Source organism: Meleagris gallopavo, chromosome Z (assembly GCF_905368555.1).
Source record: "Meleagris gallopavo chromosome Z, MGAL_WU_HG_1.1, whole genome shotgun sequence".
In the NCBI taxonomy this organism is placed as follows: Eukaryota; Metazoa; Chordata; class Aves; order Galliformes; family Phasianidae; genus Meleagris; species Meleagris gallopavo.
In genome coordinates this window covers 11849366-11874593 of record NC_139435.1, presented here as the reverse complement: position 1 = coordinate 11874593, position 25228 = coordinate 11849366, and the positions used below count along the sequence as shown (strand labels likewise).

General features: G+C 37.7%; 1 protein-coding gene across 1 annotated transcript in view; it reads right to left on the bottom strand.

The window, feature by feature from the left end:
- The window catches only part of WDR70 (WD repeat domain 70), a 143318-nt gene that overhangs the window by 60313 nt on the left and 57777 nt on the right, over window positions 1-25228 (bottom strand). The window lies entirely within an intron of this gene.

Genomic DNA, 25228 nt, shown 5'->3' with positions numbered 1-25228 from the left:
ATATTTTTATGGGAAAAATCAAATAATAGTGAAGAAATAAAAGCTCACAATATATTACAAGAAATTTACTGAAATGCACCCTTCTTGTTGGAATATATATTTCAACTGCTTTTATCCATGAATAACTAACTTAAGGCAGGCAGTTGGATTCTGAAGTCCCTTCCAACTGAATTATGCTATGCTAACAATTCAATTCTAACAATGAATACATAAAATCATTTCCTACTGGAGAAATGAGCAAAGGTTAAAACAAAAATATTACATAATCTGTAACGTTACTTGAAATCTGGAAGAAAAAAGTATTCAAAATCCTTCACAAGAATGAAGACTTCAGGAATCAGGCATATATACTTATAGAAATCATTTAGTGAATAGACTGTTTTAGTTGCTTTGGCATAGCAACAACTGACAAACCTCCTTTAAACCTGTAGTATTGCAGACTGCGTGCTTATTCTTCAGGCTTTCCTTTACTTTTAAAAGGCAATTTAATTATTAACTGCAATATTATTGTAGATCCGTTCTACTTATCCTGTATGTCTTCATTTCTGAAGTAAAACCATTCTTCAAATACTTATTTATATGATACTTTTTTTTTTTTTTTTTAAGTTGAGCATTTCTCACATTACTAACAAAATACATCCTTTTTCTTCTTAATGGAAGAAGAATATCTGCCTGGATCTTCTGTGTTTCTTAGATACATAAAAACATCCAAATAAGAGAGAACTAAAACACTGAGATACAGGTGGACTCTTTAAACTGTCTTAGATACAAATGTTTTCTGTCCATTTAATACAAAGAGTTCTTTCCAGATAAAAATTCAAAACTCTTCTGGCATCTAATGCAGAGAAGAGTTTCAGCATTTGGCAAAAGAAGTAAGAACATTAATTTAGAAAGAAAGAAATCACTAAGTTCACAGGACAACTCATTTGTTTAGACTATACAAACATTGCCCGTGATCCAACACTGGTCTCTAGCAAACTAAATACCACTTTAACAAGGCAGCCATTTTTCCAGAACAAGACAAGACAATGTGGCACAATATTAGCAGCTTCCATCAGAGCTGCAAGACAGGCTACAAAGCTGAAATCCGTAATTCTAGGATAAAACAGACAAGAAAATCAGACAGAAATATGGAGTTATTTATAATTGCACTTTCAGTGACAGGAATCAGGCATCAAAAACCTGAAATAGAATCAATCTCCTGTTGTTCGTAATAAAGTCAAGATCATTCTCACTTTAAAGTTTCCAAATCTGATATCTGCAAAGCATCATTTTATTGTTTTATCTGGGGCTTTAGCATAAGATATTTAAGTGTGCCGTGTTTTGTTTGAAGCTTTTGTTTGTTTTGTGCCGGTTGTTTTTTTTGTTTGTTTTTTTTGTTGTTGTTTTTTTGCTTTAAGGAAACACTGCATTGAAATTCATTTTGAAGGGTCACATACAGAAACCTGTACTGCTGTATGGAACAAGTTGCCATTCTTGGAGGTACTAAAAACCCGACTTGGCATAGCCATGCTAGGTGATCCTTCCTTTAATTATGGTTGAACTAGCTTTGAGCAGAAGGGTAGGATTACATGATCTTTAGAGGTTCTTTCCATCCTTTACCATTACACAATCCCGAGATTTCTCTTTTCCTCTCCATGCTTTATCAACAATTATCTCAGTGTTCCGTCTTTCAACAGGCACCCACACTCTTTATCCCACTGACATATTTACTCCAAACCTATTTATTTTTCCAGTTCCTCTTCCTCCTTTCTCCATCCGTTCCTTTGAAAATCTCAGCTGTACCTCCAGCTCCTCTCCTCTTCTAACTCCTGCTGGAAGGTAACTCTCAGCTACTTCCTGAGTTAGCATTCTCACTTTTCAGATGGTTTACCGAATAACCTGGTTACACACGGGGAAGTTTAATGCCTGTGTCTCCTTATTAGTTGCTTTGAGATTCCTCACAAGCATCTCAGTTTAAATTCCATATCCATCCTCTGATAATCCCTCATCATACTAATTCTTTCCTCCTGTTATCGAAACACTTTTTTTTCTTTTAAACTGTTCAGTCCTCCACCTTTTAGGGCTCAATAACCAACCTAAAGTTACTGAGGTTTTGACAAAAAGCCATAAAGTACGTTCAAACTTTATTCATTTCATCTTTCACCTGATAAGAAAAAATGAAGTAACACTTCTACAGTTCTCTCCCATACATAATGTATGACACATAAAATAAAATAAAAATTGATCCCTAAATCAAAAGCAGTACCAGCAAGTCAGAAGAAAAACATAAGCTGCTTGAACTGCTGCTTCCACTGCAGACTGTTGGTCACACTCCTCCACATCTGAATTACATGCCCTGTTAGAAATGCCCACACAGCCTATAAAATGTTTAATATCTCCACATTAAATGTGTTTATTGCTGCCCTGATGCTGCTGGATCTAACTATGAAACTAAAAGAAATCTTTTTAGAGAAATAATCTAGATATTATTTATCAATACATATCAATAACTTCCAGAAAGAGCCTTTAGCTTTTGAGCTAAGACTCTTTTGTATCTTCTTTAAAGTCAAATCATTTAAATGCTTTTATTCTTTACAGAAATATTTCTAAATATTCCAATATTTTAGTTTTATTTAAAAACTGAACATCATAATGAAAAATATCTCATAATACAATTAACAAAATTTCTTCTTACCACGTGAATCAATCTGCCCCCAGTATCTGACTGTACCACCACCAATTACAACACCAAGTGTCTACACTACACGTTTCATATTTTCTCTAAAACTAGTGATGGACCAGGACTCCAAAGAGACACTTTCACTGCTGCATTGCATAGTCTGAGTATGACGTACACTAATTAGTTCTGACATTCCTCTGTTACTCTCCATGCTCTGTCAATAACGATCTCAGCATCCTGTCTTTCAACAGGCACTTTGATGCTTTGCCCCTCTGTACTGTTTACTCTTGAAACTTATTTCAGTCTTTTTCCAGTCCCTTTCCCTCACGACATCTAATCCTTCTCAGAATTTAACTCCTCCAGTTCTAGCCAGAAGAATAGACATATGCAAGAAATGAAGCTCAGAAATCCAAATAATTTATCTTTAGGGAGCATGTCTTTAAAGTGGCAATATGGCAAAAAAATGATAACTAACACTGCTTCTGTATTTTCTTTCCCCTTCTGCTTTCGACACTCAGTTCACTATGCTCTACCATAGTGAATTCAAGACAGCAAGGAATTCAGAGACAACAAGGATTTGGAATGATTCTGTGCTAGTAGCTTTTTTGTCATTATAGTTGTTTTTTTCTTGTTGTTTTTTTTTTTTTTTCTTTTTTTTTTTTTATCGTCAGACACAAAATAATAACTGAGATAGCATTATCTAAGTCCTGTTTTCACTTCCTACTCTATCTCGGGTCCAATTCAATATTAATATTAATACTAATAAAATAAATTACCACTGGATTAAAGTGGATAGATGCTAGGAGACACCAAAGGGTCTAAAAAACCTCTTATTATTTCTTTAAGCCTAAAATAACAGTAGGCTGAAATAGTAGCACTGTACATGTACACTATGTTGCAGCATTAGGAGAAGTATAACAATAATATTTATCTGTTGATAGCTATAACCAAGTTATTTTTGAATTCCATTGAAAACAAAAGGAGAACATTTCCTGAATGAGTTTCTTAGTCCCTGTCCATTTCCCTTCTTCAAAATGTACAACAAAAGTTTGTCGTTTAGTGAAGCAACATACGTGGAAATATTTTTTTTAAACCATTCCATCAACAGGTAACACTTATTTCATCACAGCCAATTTTCATATACTGAATAATATGCACAGTCACAAATTTTTTCAATTCATAAATTTATTTTCAAAGAAAACTTCTGTGAAATTGGCTCCACATACATGATTTTAAACTTAACTTTTTAAATGGTGTATTCCACATCTGCAAAACAGATTTTGTAAAAGTTTTTATATTTGCCAAGAGCAATTCAAAGTAACTTAGAAAAGGATGGGAATGTTCTTTTGGAAAGGTAATGTGGATATTTTCCTGACCACTGAGAAGTTAAATGATCCATACTTAAATAAACAACTAATTTAATTACTGGGATCTTTTTTCTTTTTTTTTCTTTTTTTTTTTTTTTTAATATTATTTTTCCCATAAGTGATTTTTCTCTTTATTTTTTCCCCTAATATTTTTCTACTGCTCTTAGTCAAAACTTCTAGTATAATTAATTATTGAGTATGTTACTGTATTATATGGACTATTAAAGGTGTTTATGTAGCTTCATAAGCCAGCATGCAAACATGGAAAATTTATCTAAGTCCTGATTCATCAAGCCATTCCAGATTCTAAATCTATGTTAACAGTCTGCTGAAATTCATAGAATGAACTAATTTAAACATTAAAAATCTGTCGTGTCAAATTCCAGTGAGTATCTCTAGGTATCCTATCTTCGATACTTCTACTGGAATGCAAGTCTCGCTTGCATAATACTGAACATTACAAGTACTGCTCAGAAAGTAACACTGTCTCTTTTATTATGTTGGTCCAGGATGTCAGAGGTGGATGTTGGTGGTATGGCAGTAGAGGCTGAATTTTTCCACCAGTCTTTCATTACATGTTGTTGCTGTGTGACAGACGGCAGCAGATGGGCAGTCTGACAAAATGCCACTGACATGGAGGTGTGTATGAAGTGAAGGTGCATCACTGAATTCCTCCATGCCAAAAACCTGGCACTCATTGACAGTCATCAAGTTTTGCTGAATGCTTATGGAGACCAAACAGTGGGTGTGAGCACTGTTTCATTTTGCGTGGAAATAAATCAGAGGCATTGCTTTTGGAGCAACCGAAGTATTACCATTTAATGTTAATATTATTTAATGTAGTGTATCTTTTATCAAACCAAAAGTTTGACACAGCAGAATGCATTACTTCTACAAATACAGGGAAGGCTTTACACTGTACAACTAGTAGCTGTTTTAATGCCTATCTTTGTCATAAAATAAAATGTCCACCTTTGTGACAAAGTTTGTCTAGAAAGGCTACCTTGGAAAGCTACTAGATACTTTAAAATCATCTTATAAATATTGCTGCAATGGAACTGCAGGAATCTGCAGAACATAGATTTCAAGTCCAACTACCAGTGACCAAAAATATATTTAAAAAAAACAAAATCATAGAACCACTGAATCATTTGAGTTGGAAGGGATCTTTAAAGGTCAGTGAGTTCCAACTCCCCTGCAATGAACAGGGATACCTACAGCTACATCAGGTTGCTCAGAGCCCCATCCAGCCTGATCTTGAATGTCTCCATAACATTCAAGAATGAGTGTTAAAGGAAGCTCCTTTATAATGAAAGCCATTGTTCCTAAAGCAAGGTTTTTGTCATCTTTCTTAATAATGTACAAAAACAATCACTGAATTCCTCCAGCAAAAAGGTGTTTAAAGAACATGGTGCAGAATATATAAAAAGAACAGAAAAATAAGAAATAGCTGAAACGTCCTGTTACAATGCACTTTGTATATATATCAGTACAAGAACATGAGAGCAAGAAAACTTTGAATATTATACTCCTTGCCCTCTTTCAGTGAAACTAAGTTAGTCTTCTGTTAACCACATGGAACACAATGAAGTTTAAACCACCTGCCAGACACTGAATAAAATGTATACACAAACAGATGGTGAAATACTGAGAAACTTTCCAAACTTGTTTGGCAGAAAAACTTCTACGTAAGCTACCAGCAGATGAACACAGTTAAAATAATTTAAACCAGAGTATTAGAAAAGCCATATACAACATAAGAAAAATCATAACTATGAAAGAATCTGCCAAGAAAATAGACACAACTTCATAATTTATGCAAAAGCAACGTAAAATAAGATATTTAATGAGAGTATATTACAAAAGACCAGAGAGTCTCGGTAGAGCATGGGTATCGTGTGTAAAGGAATGGTGGAGGCAACTATGGAGAAGAAGAAGAACCATAAGAATCTGAAGACAATACTGCTCTCCAATATCTGCAGCAGAGTCTAGTGTATTCAAGTCTAAAATACTCTTTGCTGTCACAGTATTTCCCAGCTACAGCTGCTCCTGTGAAGATGACAGTGTATTTATATTATTCCTTTAGCACTAAAAGCCCCAAGTTTATGTAGTTACTTGGATGTCTGATGTCCAGTATGCTACTATGTGAGTTGTCTTACATTCTTAGAAATATATATACTTAAATCTTGATACTACACTAAATCTCCCATACGAATAATTTCTAAAACTAAGGTTGAAAAGTCAAGTTTCTTTAAAAGGAACTAAACTTATTACAACAAACTTTTGTAAAAGCCATCAATTAAGCAGGCCTACCATATAGAGTCTGTAATTTCAGAAGCATTCGGCAATTTCAACTGCAAATTTAAGCAAACAAAGTAGTTCTTCAAGTAGATAAGCTACTGCATCACAATATATTCTAAAGATTCTTAGGGATTTAAAAGTAGAGAAAATTAGTAGAGATTTTGGGTATTAATTTTGTACTTGCCAATTCTTTATATACAAAATTGAGTATCCTTACTGTTTACACTGTTGCATAGCTGAACTGTTTATTTGCTTGTACTGTAGCAAGGAATGTCACACAAGAGCCCATGCCTCCGTCTTCAGAGAAGAGATGGAATGAGAAGAAATAGAAGGTAAGACCAAGTAATTCTGACCTTGTTACAAACAGGGAAGATACAGTTCTCACCTAGAAAACTACTGATTTATTTTAACCTCACTGCTCATGAATATATACTTGAAGTGTTTCTACTTTTTTATTTTTTTATTTTTTAATTTGAGAACATAATAATATCGTTTTAAAACATTCTAAATTCTTGTCAAATGCACAGAATCACAATCATAACATGAGACCAGTGACAGAAATCCCAAGATGCAATTTAAAGGATAAGGTGCGTTATTCAAAATAAAAGGCAAAACTATCTCATTGCAAATTTTGCCCAACTGCCTCCAAGTCAGCTTGTAGCATGTTAATAGAAGGAAAACAATAGCAGCAACCACTAGCAAGTTACGGCGTATGATCACTTCCGGACAAGAAACTGGCCAACAGATACATTCAGAAACAAAGGTTACCCTCCACTGTGCCCATACAACCCCTTTTTCAGGGCAGAATGAGTACACAGGGTAAGGAAATAGGCAGAATTTTGACAATAGGATGTTGGCATGTCTGTTTTCACTAAAAGCCTAACTCACAAACTTACCAGATTGAGTCATTATTTGTTTTCCTGTATCAGACAAAAGAACAAACTAGATGTTTGTTCTTTTTGCTAAAAGTATAGATAAATGTATAGATAACTCAAAATAGTTACTTGTAATCAAAGCATTCTTATATAATAGCAAGCAGATAAAAAATACCTTACACCTAATCAATCTTTTCTAAGTCATGAGGATACCAACAATTTTTCACCTACAAACTTGAATATAGTTAGGATTGTGATAAGTGGAGTGTATTCTCCACTCAGTGATATCTAAAGCTTTTTTTATCATCATTATTCTTTTTGTAACTTACTCATGTGCACTGGTTCTTGGAGCTGTTTTGATTTGTTTTTCCTTGGGCAATGATCCTGTACTCTAAATGTAATCACCGTTTTGAGTTTTCCAGCAGCATTTGATGCTAAACAGCACTGAATATATGGAATGCTAGTCCTTCTTCATTAGATGTATGCACTCTTATTTGAATAATTACTGCATACTTGCACACCCTCTGCTATTCCTTGCCTGCTTTCTGTCCAGCAGTTAACTTAGTTAGCATTTGTAGTTTTTCCATTTTTAGTGTAATTTTAGTGTAGTTTTCTTCACTGTTTTATTCCTCCTTGCTTTTTAATGTTTTGCTATTTATATACTCTCACTAAAAAAATTGTATTTGTTTTTCCTGAAGTTAACCAAGCTTTTTGGTTTATTTGAATTCAGATTATTTGTTTTTATATGAGCAAAAACCTACTGTAGAGCTCATTAAGTAGTCGATAATAATTAATGCAGATGTTCCAAACTCTGCTGGGTATGATGTTTTTCTCCTTGAGTAATTTTTCTCAAAATTGATACCGTGGATTTAAGTTATTTGGCGAATCTCCTTCCTTAGTCTGTTATACAGACAAAAGCTGAACACGCTCATTGTGCCTGCATTCCATGTAAACCTTTCTTCCTTCTCAGTAAATAGATTTGATCGTATTAATGATGAGTATATGGAAAACTAGGCTGCACTAGGGTTAAAAAAAAAAAAAAAAAAAAGCTTGTTAAAGACTTTCTGCTGATAAAGACAGCTGATTTGCTTTGTTTCTTGTTGAAACAAACCAATTTGATAAATGAAAGAGATTATTTTCCTTTGCATTAGCCATTAAGCTGGCAATCAATAACATCTACATGTAAGCATATCACTTCAGTTCAAAACAGCAAAGGACCTATACAAGTATTTAGAAAATCACCTATGGGGTGGATTAGAGGACAATCCCCCTAAGATTTTTTAATTCAGTAGGTAACAAGTTCAGTGATTCTAATAAATTATACTAAATTTTTGAAAAAGAAAGTGTGTGGTTCAAGTGCTGAACACTTATTTCCTCTTGCGTTCTTTGCAAAGAAAAGTTCCTCTTTCAGCATTCAAACTGCCTCTGAACAATCTGTTAGCACACAGAGTAGGGGACACACACAGTAACATTGGGAGCAACCCACCCTCATATGGAAATTGGTGTGAACAAGTGAGCACAGACTCAACACAAGTAAGAAGAGCCATGTGAAGGAAAAAAAAAAAAAATTAAGGCGGCTAAGACGTTTGTACAATTGCAGAATTGTCATTCAGCTACTCAGCTGAAATCCCGTATCTGAGCTCAACATAGTTTTTACTTACTCAGAGCTTATGCTGTACTGGGCTACTTCAAGAACTAAGCATTGGTATTTTCCTGAAACTATATAACACTTTGCAAACAACACAAAGTCCTTTATTTATAATCTTAGCAACATCTAACTTCAGCATTATTACTTCTACAGAGAGCATCAGACAAATTACAGATACTACACGGTTGATGTCTGAGACACGTGACAGTAAAAGGAATTACAACTTTATGCTATTTTACAAACAGGGCAAGAATGTATGAACTTAGATCTCATCTCCTATTTAGTCAAGATAAGAACGGGATGTAAATCAATCTCCCTATGGGGTACATCAGATTAAGATCAAAGACTTTCGGTAAAGAATATCTCCACAGTTCAAGTTACTGTCACCTGCACAAACTGAAATGACTCAAGAGCAGTCTTGCATGGTACAGAAAAAGCAGCAAGAGAAAATCACTAAGAAAACAGGATGCTCTTTAAAAAGCTGATTAGTCAAGGCTATAAAAGAGTTATCATTTGGATCACAAATTCTCCTCCACCCTAATAAATAATTTTGATTGATACCAACATTCAGCAGTGCTCATAATTAAACTAGTGAAAAATCTACTGAAATTTAAATTTAAGCAATTAAGTAATTCTGATCTTTCAAAAGCAATATCTCAGCTAATCATACAGACATCACAACAACTTTTACAACTGCCTTAGATCTCTTTCACAGCCAGTGTCTACAGGCCCCCTAGCAACAAACAGGCAACAAATCAAACAAACAGAGGTACAAAATAAACGTAGTTCATTGCAATTTTTTGAGTCTATTGCTGTTTTTAAAGTTAAATAATCTGTTCTAAACAATGCAGAATGTAACACAGCTGCACAGATTAACTATGTACTTTGGGAAACAGAAAACATTAAAAGCGAATTTTTATGTTGTAGTATAATTTCCACAAAAGAAATATGGAAAGCTGCTAAAGATCAGGCCAAAGTGCAGCATATAAAATTCTAAGTAAATACAAACCTCTGCATTTATCATACTACTGAAATACCCAAAAAATCCTCATCATAAAAAATCAAAGGAAGGGAGCAAATTTTGTAGAGAAGATGTGTGGTTCTTCACCATAGATCTAAACAATACAGGCCCATGTCAGACTGGTTAACCATACACTCAGCCATTTTTTCATAGTCATCACCATCCTCTGTTCACATCGTAATATTGCTGCTCTGCAAAAACCCATCCATTCTTTTCCTCCCTTTGTGTAAGGCTGAAAGCCTAAAGCAGAAAGATAGCAGACAAAAAATCATTAGATTTTATTACTTCTGAGAATGAAAACCAAGGGAATTATATTCTCTCTTATCAATAACATTCTCCATCTGGGGGGAAATGTTTATTATTTTTTTGCTGGAGTTAGAAGTATGTAAATTTTTAAATACTAAAGGCAAGAGATAAACAACCTGGAAAACATTTCTAGCAAGCTTTTCTTTCCTTAAACATAGATGACCAGAGAAGATACTTGTTTCAGAGCCCAAGGAGGTAAAACATTGGTATCTGTAGACTTTCAACAGATTCCTTTGTAATGCTCTAATTCTGTCTGCCTTAAGCCCTGAAATTTCCATCTGTTTAGAAATTCACCTTTTCATTTACTACACAGCCCTGTGCTGCCTGAGCATCCTGCTTTATGTTGGCCCTGCTGCAAGGAGGGAATTGATCACATCCAAATGTCTTTTTCAGCCTAACTTACTCTGAGACTCCAAGCAACAGAAAAATAGTTTTCTAGAAATGTATATGAATATTCTTGAATTCCTTACACCTATTTGGATATTCCACAGCAGTAAGAACTTAACTCTATGAAAGTGCTCCTACAGAAGTCAATCAACTAAGAAGAAAATTTTCAACTCCATTTTCAGCTAGGTATGGATCCCTACTCATTAATTTTGCTGCTATTCCAATGAGTGTAAATGCCCAGCTCTAAATTTACTTTTTACCTAGGAAAGCAGATAAATTTGTATTTCTTTTTAATTCCATGAGCAAAAGACAATTTCAGGATGTTTTATGTTTAGTTCCTTCCTACTATGACAAATGTAGAAATGAAAATTCTACAAAAATTTCTGGAATTCAGTCTCTAATTGTTGTACATTTTTATGTTTGAAATCCAAATATGTTTTCTCTTGAAGCAGAAGAGCCCTCACTAGCGGATACAAATTGCTAGTTCAAGACTGAATTTGGTCCCTCCCAAAATTTCATCAGTCCTAACACACTCAATTCTTTGGAAATGTAACACACGTTTTAGAATTAACTGAGATCTCCTCTTGTTTTTTTCTGTGGTCAGTTGCTTAGACTCACAAGCCAATGTTGTTTTTACACAGCTCAGGATTGAAGTTCCTGAGATGTTATTCAGATCCCACAGCTGAAAAACACGGACCATCTTGTTTGAAATTAAATATAGTTGCTGCTGACAAGTCAGAAGTGTAACTTTACCTGACACTTCTAAAGAGCCTTTTGGTAAAATGCTGTTAAGTTGTAAACAAAGTTTACAAAATCACTTTTATTTCCAAATGGGAGGCGGAAAAGGTGTTTTCATGTCACCTCTGATGGCACATAAACAACTTCACATTCTTAATAATTTCACTGTGTTTAATCACACAAGATCTGCATACATCAAACTATCAAAGGAACTACAAATCCTGAATCTATGGTCCATCACCGTTATGCAGATATCCAGCTTTTCCTATGTGAATTTCTCTGACTTACATTATCAGACAGAATGAGCCTACACTTTCTGCAAAAAATGTTGGAATCTGTGGGTAACATGAAATTCTACGTTTATCATTTTCAGAGAAATATACTGATCTAGTCTTGGAATCGCAAAAGCAGATTAGGAGCGGAATCTTGAAATCTGAAGATAGAAGTGAAATGCTTAAACAAAAAACCGAACCTTCAACAAAAAAATAGTATTTACATGAGCAGAAACATCAACTACTTCAACTATGCAACATGGAAATAAGAGTTGTGACTGTCTGCATGTACACATGTTCATGCACATGTACCCCTGCATTATAAAAGAAAAACTATTCCTTAGGACCTAGGGAGTAAGCTTAAACCACCTTCCACTGAGTCTATACAACAGCAAGACTAAGGCAAATGAGGAAAAAAATCACAATTTCAAGTAACATGTTTTGGCCCCCATTGTTTCTGCTTTGCAGCAAGAACTTTTTATCCCATTTTAAATCTCCAATTCTTAAGATAGATAAACCATATGAAACTGTTTGAACACTGAACCATCTAGTAAAAATGTCTGTTGAAAAAGTTCTTGAATGCAAGCTCTTATAAATGACTGCATTTTTTATTGCAGCAGCTAACATTTTAATCAAGGAAAACTTCAGAAAAATAGTAATATAAACGTATACATAGTTTATAAAGACGAAAATAGCTTCGCTAACCCTTTTGTAAACATACAGCTTTCAGCAAGGGCCAGCACAGTCATTATTCAAACTCCTCTAAACCAGGCCTTCTCATTTGCTGTGCTTTCTTAATCAGCTCTATGCTGAATGTGTCTATAAATAGATAAGTTAATCCAGGAAAAGCCATCCTTGCATTATTTGGAGTGGACTTCACACCTTTACGCATATCGAGACAAAAAGCAAACTGCTATGCCAGTGCAGAGTGTGTTACCAGACATATGCAAGGTAGTGGCAATCTCTTGATGAAAGCATTCCTATATTACAAACAAATCTCTGGAGGTGATTTTTCCAAATACCTTTGACAAATCTGATGAGATTTTCACAAGAGCAATAGAATATACCCCAACACAACCATAACGCTCCCTCTTCTTGACAATCACCATGCTTCTATGCCAAAGGATGAGAACTTAAGCTGTTCCAGAGATAGAAGTAAAAAAAAAGTAACCAAAACTTAATAGAATTGAAAATGTAATTTGTAAGTCTCGTTATTTGAAACAGCTGGACTGGTATGGTTGAAATAAAAATAAAAATAAACCAACTCTGTGACTCAAGATATGTTGAACATACAAATCTTCCTATTTAATTTGATTTCCAGAAATGTCAATTCTGCTTTATTTTTGTCTCATGCAACTTCTCAGAACAAAGTTTTTGAATATTCTGCAAACTAATTTAATATAGGTATTTAAGCAATAACTCAATAGTACACAGGGTGCCTCAAATATCCATTAAAGTTCCATGGGTGTCCAGCCTTCTGGGTTGTTTGAGCCACACTGAGCAAACTGGAGTTGGGCTGCATACACAAAGGTCGCTCCAAAAGTAATGTCTCCTCTTTATTTCCATGAAAACTACAACTGATATAACAAGCACAAGAACACTGTTTGATAGAGCAAATTCTCAGCTACAAAGGAATATTTTATAGCTACCACTATTAGCTATGCATTTTTGCCAACAATTAACCTACATGCCTAAAAGTCTGCATCAGTGGAGGTGACCCACTGTTAGTGTTGCCATTGCTGAAACACAACACCCACCGCTCACTGTGCTCACATTCATAAATGTTTCCATAAGTGTTCAGGAAGCACCAATGAATGTCAGTCGATTCCATCTTTTTATGCGTGACAGAATTCAATTCCACACTTTTGGTTCACATGCGCTTCCATGTCAGACGTCATTCTGTGAGACTGCCCCTCTGCTGCCATCTGCCAAATGACCTCTGATGTTGTGGTTCAACATCACAAAACAGGAGGCATTACTTTCAGAGCAGCCCTCATAAAATATATAATAACATAGTTAATGTCTATAAGCAACAAAACATATTTTGATCTTCAATATTTTTTTAAACAAAAAAAAAAGCAAAAAAAAACCCAGAACTAGTGGGATATATGACCTTGATTTTGTGAAATTAACACATCAAACCCTGGTTCCATAGCAGCGGCTGCAATTCTTAGTAAGTTCTCAAGGTGCTGTCAGAGACTTCAGATGAAATTTTACTCCTTTGGTACTTCATCCTTGAAAACAGTTTGTTACCAATGTGCGTGCTGCCAAAAAGCGATGACGTGAATAACGTATGACTGTGAAGGAAGGGATGTTCTTCTCTGGTAAGATGGGGCTGATAAAAAAGTCCTGGTCAGATTTTTGAGTTGAGTTTCTGACTAGAACTCTATGCACTCCATTTGAAAATTACCAAGTGTCATGGTTTCATGATTTTTCATTATCGGTATTCCACATCATAACATCATGCAATGTACTGGGGGTTTGACTGCTGATGCTCAAGTTCCGGGTGCCTGTCCAGCGGAGAAGAGCAGCTACGTTTCCCCAGGGGGCTTTGCGGTCAGCGAGGAGATATAACTCCCGGCAAGGTCACCTGATGCTCTTCTTCTCTGCCTGCGCTGCTTCGCTTGCGCTTCTCTGCCTGCGCTGCTTCGCTTGCGCTTCTCTGCCTGCGCTTCTCGCCTGCGCTTCTCTGCCTGCGCTTCTCATCTCAGCGTTGTGGTAAGGCCGATCCACTATCAATTTCACATTCTCTCTCCTTATAAAATTCTGTTGATACCATATTTAGTAAATTACTTTGTTTTACCTCAGATTGTTGCCACTGTTTTCAATTATTTCGGGGTCCCTTATTTTCTTTTTTTTTTCCGGGGGCGCGGATCCGCGGATCCCTCCGCCCTTCTAGTCACGGAACCGGGCCGAACCAGCCCGTAAACCGTTGACATTCTTGTTGGAGAATGCGGGCAACAGTGTGTGGCTGGATAGTAGAGAAGCTCGCCAACTGGGTGGCATTGCCAGGGACTCAGCCATTGACAGAGGTATTAGTACATGCCAGAACCAGGCCTTTACCCTCTGGAAGCGGATGTTGTTAGCTGTAAAAGAAAGATACCCCTTCAAAGATGATCTGATGCCTGAGAAAAAGAAATGGGCTGATATGGAAGAAGGCATCTGTTATTTAAGAGAATATGCTGTGGTGGAAATGCTACATAGCCCCGATTTCATTCCTGACGAGCCAGACCAAGAGCATGATCCTGAGAGAGTCAGGTGTACACCAAACATGTGGCGTACATTCACAAAGACCGCACCAGAAAGGTACGCCAGCACATTTGCAGCAATGTATGGCAGAGGGGAAAGAAGACCCCTTATAAGTGAATTGGTTAATAAACTTCAAGACTTTGAGTTACATTTAAGCCCTCTGCGAGCTTGTGTTTCAGCCATTACAAAGGTAGCTGAAAAGCTGGACAGAATGGAAAACAAACAAGAAGATATAATAGACAAACTATCAACCGTGCCTGAAGCTGATAAATCCATGGAGGTAACGGATACATCAAATGGGGACCAGAATTCCCAAAACAGCCTATTGGAGGGGCTCATCAACTTGATTTCCTCCCAGCCGGTGGCATCTAATGTCTCAGCCATCAAAAGAAGACGTTCTCCGGCTCGAGCAAGTGACAACAGTAAGACCACATCACGTTTTGCCTTGTGGCATTACCTACGTGACCATGGAGAAGATATGAAGGAGTGGCATAAACAACCTACTCCTGTACTTCAAGCACGGGTAAGAGAGTTACAAGACAAATCAACCACCAAGGTGAACTTCTCCAAAAAGGTGATTGCTCCAGTTGCTGCAGACAATGAAGGTAACAAATAGAGGGGCCCTGCCCCCAGCCAGGGGGGGGAAAGGGATAATAGAGTTTATTGGACTGTGTGGATTAGATGGCCTGGCACATCAGAATCACGAAAATATAAGGCCCTGGTGGATACTGGTGCACAGTGCACTCTAATGCCCTCGAGTCACCAAGGGACAAAATCAATTTATATTCATGGGGTGACTGGAGGTTCCCAAGAGCTAACTATGTTGGAGGCCGAAATCAGCCTCACTGGTAAAGACTGGCAAAAGCACCCTATTGTGACTGGCCCAGGGGCTCCATGCATACTTGGTATTGATTACCTCAGAAGGGGATATTTTAAGGATCCCAAAGGGTATCGATGGGCCTTTGGAATAGCTGCTGTAGACACAGAAGGTGTTAAGCAGTTGTCTATTTTGCCTGGCCTGTCAGAAGATCCATCTGCCGTGGGGTTGCTACGAGTGAAAGAGCAACAAGTACCGATTGCTACAAAAACGGTGCACAGACGGCAGTACCGCACCAACAGGGATTCCTTGCTCCCCATTCAGAAGCTGATTCACCAACTAGAGAATCAGGGAGTGATTAGCAAGACTCACTCACCTTTTAACAGCCCCATATGGCCAGTGCGTAAAGCCAGTGGAGAATGGAGGCTGACGGTGGACTATCGTGGCCTGAATGAAGTCACACCCCCATTGAGTGCTGCTGTGCCAGATATGTTAGAACTCCAATATGAATTGGAGTCAAAGGCAGCCAAATGGTACGCCACCATTGATATTGCTAACGCCTTTTTTTCCATTCCTTTGACCAAAGAATCTAGGCCACAGTTTGCTTTCACCTGGAGGGGCATTCAGTATACCTGGAATCGTTTGCCCCAGGGGTGGAAACATAGCCCAACCATTTGCCATGGGTTGATCCAAGCTGCACTGGAACAGGGAGGTGCTCCTGAGCACTTACAGTATATTGATGACATCATCGTGTGGGGCAACACAGCAAAGGAAGTTTTTGAGAAAGGAGAGCAAATAATCCAGATCCTTCTGCGTGCTGGTTTCGCTATTAAGCGAAGCAAAGTGAAAGGGCCTGCCCAGGAAATTCAGTTCCTAGGTATAAAGTGGCAAGATGGCCGTCGTCACATCCCAACAGATGTGATCAACAAAATCAGTGCCATGTCTCCACCCACTAATAAGAAAGAGACACAATCGTTCCTGGGTGTAGTGGGTTTTTGGAGAATGCATGTTCCAAACTACAGCCTCATTGTAAGCCCCCTTTATCAGGTGACACGGAAGAAGAATGATTTTATGTGGGGTCCTGAGCAGCAGCAGGCTTTTGAGCAGATTAAACAAGAGATAGCCCGTGCCGTGGCCCTGGGGCCAGTACGGATGGAACAGGATGCGAAGAACATCCTCTACACTGCTGCTGGAGAGAAAGGTCCCACCTGGAGTTTGTGGCAAAGAGCCTCAGGAGAGACCCGAGGCCGACCCCTGGGATTCTGGAGTCGGGCGTACAGAGGGTCTGAAGAGTGCTACACTCCAACTGAGAAGGAGATCTTAGCCGCGTATGAGGGGGTTCGGGCTGCTTCCGAAGTAATCGGTACAGAAACACAGCTCCTTCTGGCACCTCGACTGCCAGTGCTGAACTGGATGTTCAAGGGAAAGGGTCCCTCCACCCATCATGCTACTGATGCCACTTGGAGTAAGTGGATTGCGCTGATTACGCAGCGAGCGCGGATGGGGAATCTCAACCGTCCAGGAATCCTAGAGGTGATCATGGACTGGCCTGAAGGCAAAAAGTTTGGAACACCGCCAGCAGAAGAGATATCACGTGCTAAAGAGGCCCCACCATATAATGAACTACCCGAAAATGAGAAGACATATGCCCTATTCACAGATGGATCGTGTTGTATTGTGGGGAAACACCGCAGATGGAAAGCCGCTGTGTGGAGCCCCACACGACAAGTTGCAGAGGCCACTGAAGGAAAAGGAGAATCGAGCCAATTTGCAGAGGTAAAGGCTGTCCAACTGGCCTTGGATGTTGCTGAACGGGAGAGGTGGCCAATGCTTTATGTTTACACTGACTCGTGGATGGTGGCAAATGCTCTATGGGGGTGGTTACAGCAGTGGGAGCAAAACAACTGGCAAAGAAAGGGTAAACCTATTTGGGCTGCTGACCTGTGGAAAGATATTGCTGCCCGAATAAAGAATATGGTTATAAAGGTGCGTCACGTAGATGCCCATGTGCCCAAGAATAGGGCTACTGAAGAGCAGCAAAATAACCATCAGGTAGACAGAGCTGCCAGAATTGAGGTGGCCCAAATAGATCTGGACTGGCAGAACAAGGGTGAATTATTTCTAGCCCGATGGGCCCATGAGACCTCAGGCCATCAAGGGAGAGATGCGACATATAAGTGGGCTAGAGACCGAGGGGTGGATTTAACTATGGATGCTATTGCGCAAATCATTCACGACTGTGACACGTGTGCCACAATTAAACAAGCCAAGAGAATGAAACCTCTCTGGGAGGAAGGGCGATGGCAAAAGTACAAATATGGGGAGGCATGGCAGGTTGATTATATCACCTTGCCACGATCTCGTAATGGTAAGCGTTATGTGCTCACCATGGTGGAGGCAACAACTGGGTGGCTTGAAACCTATGCAGTACCCCACGCTACCGCCCGAAATACCATACTAGGTCTTGAGACACAAGTCCTGTGGCGACATGGTACCCCAGAAAGAATTGAGTCAGATAATGGGACTCATTTTAAAAATTCTCTTGTAGGTACCTGGGCTAAAGGTCATGGTATTGAGTGGATTTACCATATTCCCTACCATGCACCAGCCTCAGGTAAGATTGAACGATACAATGGGTTGTTAAAAACTATGCTGAAAGCAATGGGAGGCGGTACATTTAAGCACTGGGAGAAGCATTTGGCAGAAGCCACCTGGTTAGTCAATACCAGAGGATCTATCAATCGTGGTGGTCCAACCCAGTCCAGCTCCCTACATACCGTAGAGGGAGATAAAGTCCCTGTTGTACATGTAAAGAATATGTTGGGAAAGGCAGTTTGGGTTATTCCAGCCTCTGAGAAGGACAAACCTCTTCGTGGAACTGTTTTTGCCCAGGGACCTGGGTCCACTTGGTGGGTGATGCAGGAAAACGGGGATGTTCAATGTGTACCGCAAGGGAACTTGATGTTGAGGGAGTGCAGTCAGTAATTCCTAGTGCGTGTGTTTATATTTTGTTTGTCTATATTAAGCATGATGTAGTGATGTGGAATAAGGGGTGGAATGTCATGGTTTCATGATTTTTCATTATCGGTATTCCACATCATAACATCATGCAATGCACTGGGGGTTTGACTGCTGATGCTCAAGTTCCGGGTGCCTGTCCAGCGGAGAAGAGCAGCTACGTTTCCCCAGGGGGCTTTGCGGTCAGCGAGGAGATATAACTCCCGGCAAGGTCACCTGATGCTCTTCTTCTCTGCCTGCGCTGCTTCGCTTGCGCTTCTCTGCCTGCGCTGCTTCGCTTGCGCTTCTCTGCCTGCGCTTCTCGCCTGCGCTTCTCTGCCTGCGCTTCTCATCTCAGCGTTGTGGTAAGGCCGATCCACCATCAATTTCACATTCTCTCTCCTTATAAAATTCTGTTGATACCATATTTAGTAAATTACTTTGTTTTACCTCAGATTGTTGCCACTGTTTTCAATTATTTCGGGGTCCCTTATTTTCTTTTTTTTTTCCGGGGGCGCGGATCCGCGGATCCCTCCGCCCTTCTAGTCACGGAACCGGGCCGAACCAGCCCGTAAACCGTTGACACCAAGTCATGCATTTATGTCAACTGAAAATGGAGGTGCAAATAGACAAAAAAAAAAAAAAAAAAAAGACTGCTTTTTTGCAATCTTGAAGCCTGTTCTCAAATTCCTTTATCAAAACTGGAAGCACGGCTGCGTATTTTCTGCTGCTCACAGGACGCACACAACTCTGTGCTGTCAGTTGAGCTGCACTGCCCTGCACCCTCCCCACACCCCGGCTGCAGCTCAGGCAGTGCTCATCGCACACCAGTGTTTGGCTGCTGTGGGTGGTGGGTGTGTGCCTGGGGCCGGGCTGGGCTGCTTGGCAGGCAGAGCTGCAGGTGGTGCAGGGCTGGAGCTGGGCTGCAGTGCCAGCTGTGCTGGGCCGCATGAGGTCCGAGAGCTGGACATGCTTGGGTTAAAGGAAGTTTGTGTGGACGTTATGTTTTATACTGATCATGACTAAGACAATGACTTAAAACTGTCAAAGAGAGAAAAAATACTGGGGAACTTATTCTATCTCAGGACCAAGTCCCAAATGCTTAAGCTTCATATTCTCTGCATGTACCATCCTCAATATGGAAACAATATATGATGCTATATATTGTTGTTATTTCACCTAGCTCTAACCTTCTTCTTGCTTTGACATTTGGAACATAGCACTAGTTACATAAACTTGCCAATCAGTTCTAAATAATATCTTCAATAGTTTATAAGCACCTTCTTTAAGCTAATTGCCTTTATGGTTATTCACAAATGGTCAGTACAAGAAATAAAACTTGTAGGGCTCACTGCCTTAAGTTCTTCCTACTTTAACGCATTGAATATGCATGGAATATTTTATTTCGAATAATTACATGCAGTTTCATTGTAGGCAGATCTACCACATCTCTACTGCTTTTGGAAGCCTTGAGTATTTCATACGTTCCAGAGATCATTTTAATTGGTTAGCACATTTTAATTGGTTAGCACAAGTATTTCAACTTTCACTCAAACCACAAAGGCTCAGAAACAAGGATACAAATAAGCAACTTGTTAAGTATTTAGCTTATTTGGATTTTGAACAAACAACTATGTAACAACTAAATACCTACTTGAAAATCTAAACGGCATCGCCTAAGGCACTACCGTCTGGTTGTTTCAGTGCTAAATTATTCATTTTGCATCAATCTGATGAGGTGGATCTTTAGAACAAATCACTACTCATCTACTTCAGGAAAATGTTAATGGCTACAAATCTCAGTCCACTAATTCTACAGTTACCTTCACAAGGAGATAAAGTATTAGTGACATTTACATCTGAAATAGCTCCTTGTCAGTTTTACCCAAAATATCAAAACCTCTGAAACCAAGCAATAATTCTATTGCTTTTCATGTACAATTCTTCAGGAGTCTAGTTGTGTCACCTAGATCCTTCTAAACATATGTCCTCTGCTCAACAGTTAACCATTCTACAGTAAGCAGAGAGTTAATACTGGATGGCTAGCCCTCATGTAATTAAACGTAAGTTATAAAGTATGTAAGACATCCTTTGCCTACTTGGAGAAGTTTCTACAGCAAGCAATCCTTGGTCATATATTGTATGAATGCACTCTAGTCCTTTAAGTTAGTCTGTCTGCATAGAAGTGCTGGAAACACACTGCATTTAAATGGTGATGTTGGTTTAGGTTTGAAAAGATAACTGTAACACCATATTCTTACGCTTGCACCATACTTGTCCAATGACCTTAATAATTAACAAAACAATAAATTCCAAAGGAAACATTACAGACATGTTGGAACAAATCATGAACTTAGAGATATAGAATAAAATTAATTGTCACAGTAATTATAAGGAAGATATTTAAAAGAAAGAAATAAAAAAAAACTTTGAAAAAATTCTAGAATTTCAGCCCCAGAAAACCTCTGTTCAGGTTATTCACTGAAGTTTAAAATAAAAATGTTGACAATAATGAAACAATTAGTGCTCATGTGTCTCCCACTAAAAAAAGAGAAGGCATCTCCGTACCATAATTTGGCCAAATATATATTTAGTTCACTGTGAGTCGCACAACAGAAGGAACTACAAATGAGCATAAGTAAATTATTTATTTTGAAGGAAGGGATGTATATGGACTAGTAAGCTTATGATAACAAAAGAAGATCTGCATCTTATCTCACCAGAAGTTCAATCGCTGAAGACTGAAATGTTTGCGAGTGAGTTTTAAATCATGCCACCAATGAATATATATCTTAATTGTAAACTTCCATTTAAGAAGTTTTCGTTATCATAGATATTACTCAGTTTTGCTCCTTAATCAGATATTTTATGTTCTGTTGGACTGAAGATTTCACAAATGGCAGTTAAGGAAACATTTCAAGAAGAAAACAAAAGGTTTCTAAATCAAAAACAATCCCTCTCAAGAGAAATTATTAGTGAATAGTCAAATGATAAAATTAGCATAAAAATTAATGTTAATACCGTCAAGGATGGTAAAGCAATCAAAATGGGAATAATTTGGAAATGGCAAGAAGAAAAAAAAAAATGCAAAAAGTCAATGAGGAGTTGGTTAGTAACACTGTGTAGGCAGACTGATTTTGAAGAGAGATAACATACAACCAAAATAATGTTTTATTTTCATTAACATACTACAACGAAAGCCAGTAGGTCTGTTTGGCACAAGAATTTACATGTGGGCAGTTTTGCTACAATCAAAAGGATCCTGTATGGGCTTCTGCACAGCTTCATAAAGTTGAATAGCAGATATCGCGAGCTCAAGCCCAAATACTTATCCGTAAGTAACTAAATCACATGCATGAGTTGATTTGATATTTATTTTTTAAATCACACATTAAACTACATATGTAGTTTAACTCCAGGTTTCTCATCCAATGTTTTTTGAGTTCAGTATTTTATTTGCTAATTAAAGGATACATTTAGTTCATCAATTTTGATGTGAAGACAACAAACGGTAAAAAAAAAAAAATTGCATTCCTTCCTTAACGATCAGTTTTACAGTCACATAACCTCTGTTGAGAAAAAAAGTATTTTTCTTTTCTGTTCAAACCTTGTTATCAGCTTCCAATCATAGGATATAATTACATCTTTCTATAAAAAATTAAACAAATTTCAACAGTACAAAGTCTATTAATACCCTCTTCAATAGCTAAGTCATATTCAGCACCTTGAATTTCTACTAAATGCAAAATTGACGTTTTTCTCTGAAATTTTTCATTTTTACTGTCTTTGAACTTCTTTTTTTAGGCTGTTGTTACTGGAACTAGACTCAGATCTCAGCTGCAGTCTTAATGATAACTGTTGAGCAAAATACTAATAAAACATCCTTCAACCATGTCGTTACTAAAAGGTAATTCTCCATGTACATATCTGTTCTTCTGTTCCCTCATAGTCAGAACTTATACACAATTAACAAAAGATGACTTTTAGGAAATGTGTCCAATTTTGAAAATATTCTTCTCCGTATATGACCTTGCAAGCTCTTGTCTTTACCCAGTTGACTAGTCAATCTGTTTCATTATCGCTGACTAATAGTAACTGTTCATGTTTTAAAATACATTCTAAATTATAAAAATATAGAAATTATGAATATGAAACAGCATTAAAAATATAATGCTTTAATTACTGGCACTTATCAGTTTTAAGATCACTCACAATTAAGCAATCCAACTCACATGTGCTGAAGGCTGAACATGTATTTACAAAATTAATCTTTCAAGTTCAAAACAAAACTTACTGCAATTACTAGAAAAGTTTTGGATTGTAATTTACTGCTTGTAACATACTGATGGCTACAATGTAACATTTTTAACTAAGACTGATAAACATTTTGATCACACACAAAAAAAGAATTTTGTATGAGATATTCTATTGCACTTATGAAATGGGATTTACTAGGTTTAAATGGTATTTTTAGAACTGAAAGTATTTCAGGTCAATTAGCATTCAGTGAAACCACACACCTTTGAAAAGGCTACCTATTAAGATACACAACTTCAGTCTGCTCCAATTCATGTAATGAAAAACAAAAACTACTCTATGTACAACTCTTCTATTTAAAATATCAGTGGGATTTTATCTAAAAATGTATTTAAATTACATGAGGAAACTGATAAGAGGAACAAATTAAAATTTTATTATACATACTATGAAATTACCTGCAATTCAAACTGTCAAAAACCCAAAGCAAATATTTTTCTAAAATTTCAATCTGTAGGATATTAACTATCATTAGTCATTTACTGCATAACTTTAAAACTGAATCAGATTTAAACATGAATGGTGGGGATTTAATTTTATTTTCTTAGACAGAATGCACGTTTATCTTCGTAAGCAAAAGCGCCAAAATAAATTCCTGTCTACCCTGGTTTAATTTCTCATTATCAAACAAAAAACATTTGAGTTTGCTTTACTAAGGCTATTGTACTTCCATTTATTACTAGAATAATCAGGGAATTCTAACCATTAAAACAAGATGTGTATCTCATGAGAAAATTGTCCTTTAAATTGAGTTAAAGGTTAAAATTAACCCATGAATGCTTGAGAGGAAAGAAGTTCATCTACATGTAATAAAAGACATAATCAATTTTTCATGGGAGAAAACAGGAAAGGAAATTGCTAGAGTGAAATCTACTTGTGTAACGAAGTTATCACAATGGAAGCTTAAAAATCTATGTATGACTCAAAAAAACATGGGAAATTTCCTACCAATTTTAAAAATAGCAAATTCCTGCCCCCTTCCCTATCTGATATGAAGCTGAGCTGATGGAAATATTAAAGCTTCCATCCTCCTGTCATTTTTATCCTGCCAGAAGCTATTTACCCCTCAGATCTGCTAACAAGGCTGCTCAAAATTATTATTCAAACTACCTCAGTCAGAATGAGCCAAGACCAGAAAAGATATAATAATTAAACAGCTTTTGCAATCTGTCTCATTTTGACAGAAAGGGGTTAGGAAACAGTTCCCAAGGAAAGTTTATCTGTATAACGTTTTACACAATGCAAGTTTCAAGAGAAATATTAAATGTTCTAGGACAAGAAAAGCAAATGCCCGCATTGAAACCATTGCCTTTGCATGCTAAGCAAATACATTTTGATTGTCTAGCAAAAGACAACTTCCTTTGAAAAGGCTGTTTCTTCTTGCTGTGGTCATCGCAAAGGATCTAAAAGGAACAAATTGTTTAAAAAGCACTGAAGTACTGTAAATATCTAAATTCTGTGTCTGCTGGATACACCAAGCCTTTTTCAATTTATATTTTCATTATAAGATTACCGAGGACACAAAAGAACAACTTCTAGCACTCCAGCCATAACAGAACAGCAGAATCACAGAGGTTGAAAGGGACCTCAAGAGAACATCTATTCCAACGCCACCCCCGCCACCCCCCACTAAAGCAGGTACTCTACAATATGTCAAACAGGTAGGCAAGCCACATCTTGACTATCTCCATAGAAGGAGACTCCACAGCCTCTCAGGACAACCTGTTCCAGAGCTCCATCACCCTAACCATAAAGAAGTTCTTCTTCATGTTAATATGAAACTTTCTATTTTCAAGTTTTAGGTTATTACTCCTTGCCCTATTGCTACACCGAGAAGAGCCTGGCCTTATTCATTTGCCTCCTACCTCCCTTTAGATATTTATAAACATTTATCAGATCCCTTCTCAGTCTTCTTTTCTCCAGGCTGAACAGACCCAGGTCAGCCAGCCTTCTCTCATATCGGAGATGCTCCAAACTCTTTTGTGGCTCTCTGCTGAACTCCTAGGAGACATGTGTAGTTGTTTGTTTTTTTTTTTAACTAGAAAGCTCAGAACTGGACATGGTATTCTAAACATGGCCTCACCAGGGCAGAGTGGAGAGTGAGCTGCTGGACATACTCTTTTTAATGCACCCCAGAATACCACTGGCTTTCTTGGCTACCAGGGCACACTGCCGGCTCACAGCCAACCCATTGTTCACCAGATCACCCAGATCCTTCTCTGCAGAGCTCCCCTCCAGCAGGTCATCCCCTAACCTGTACTGACTCATGAG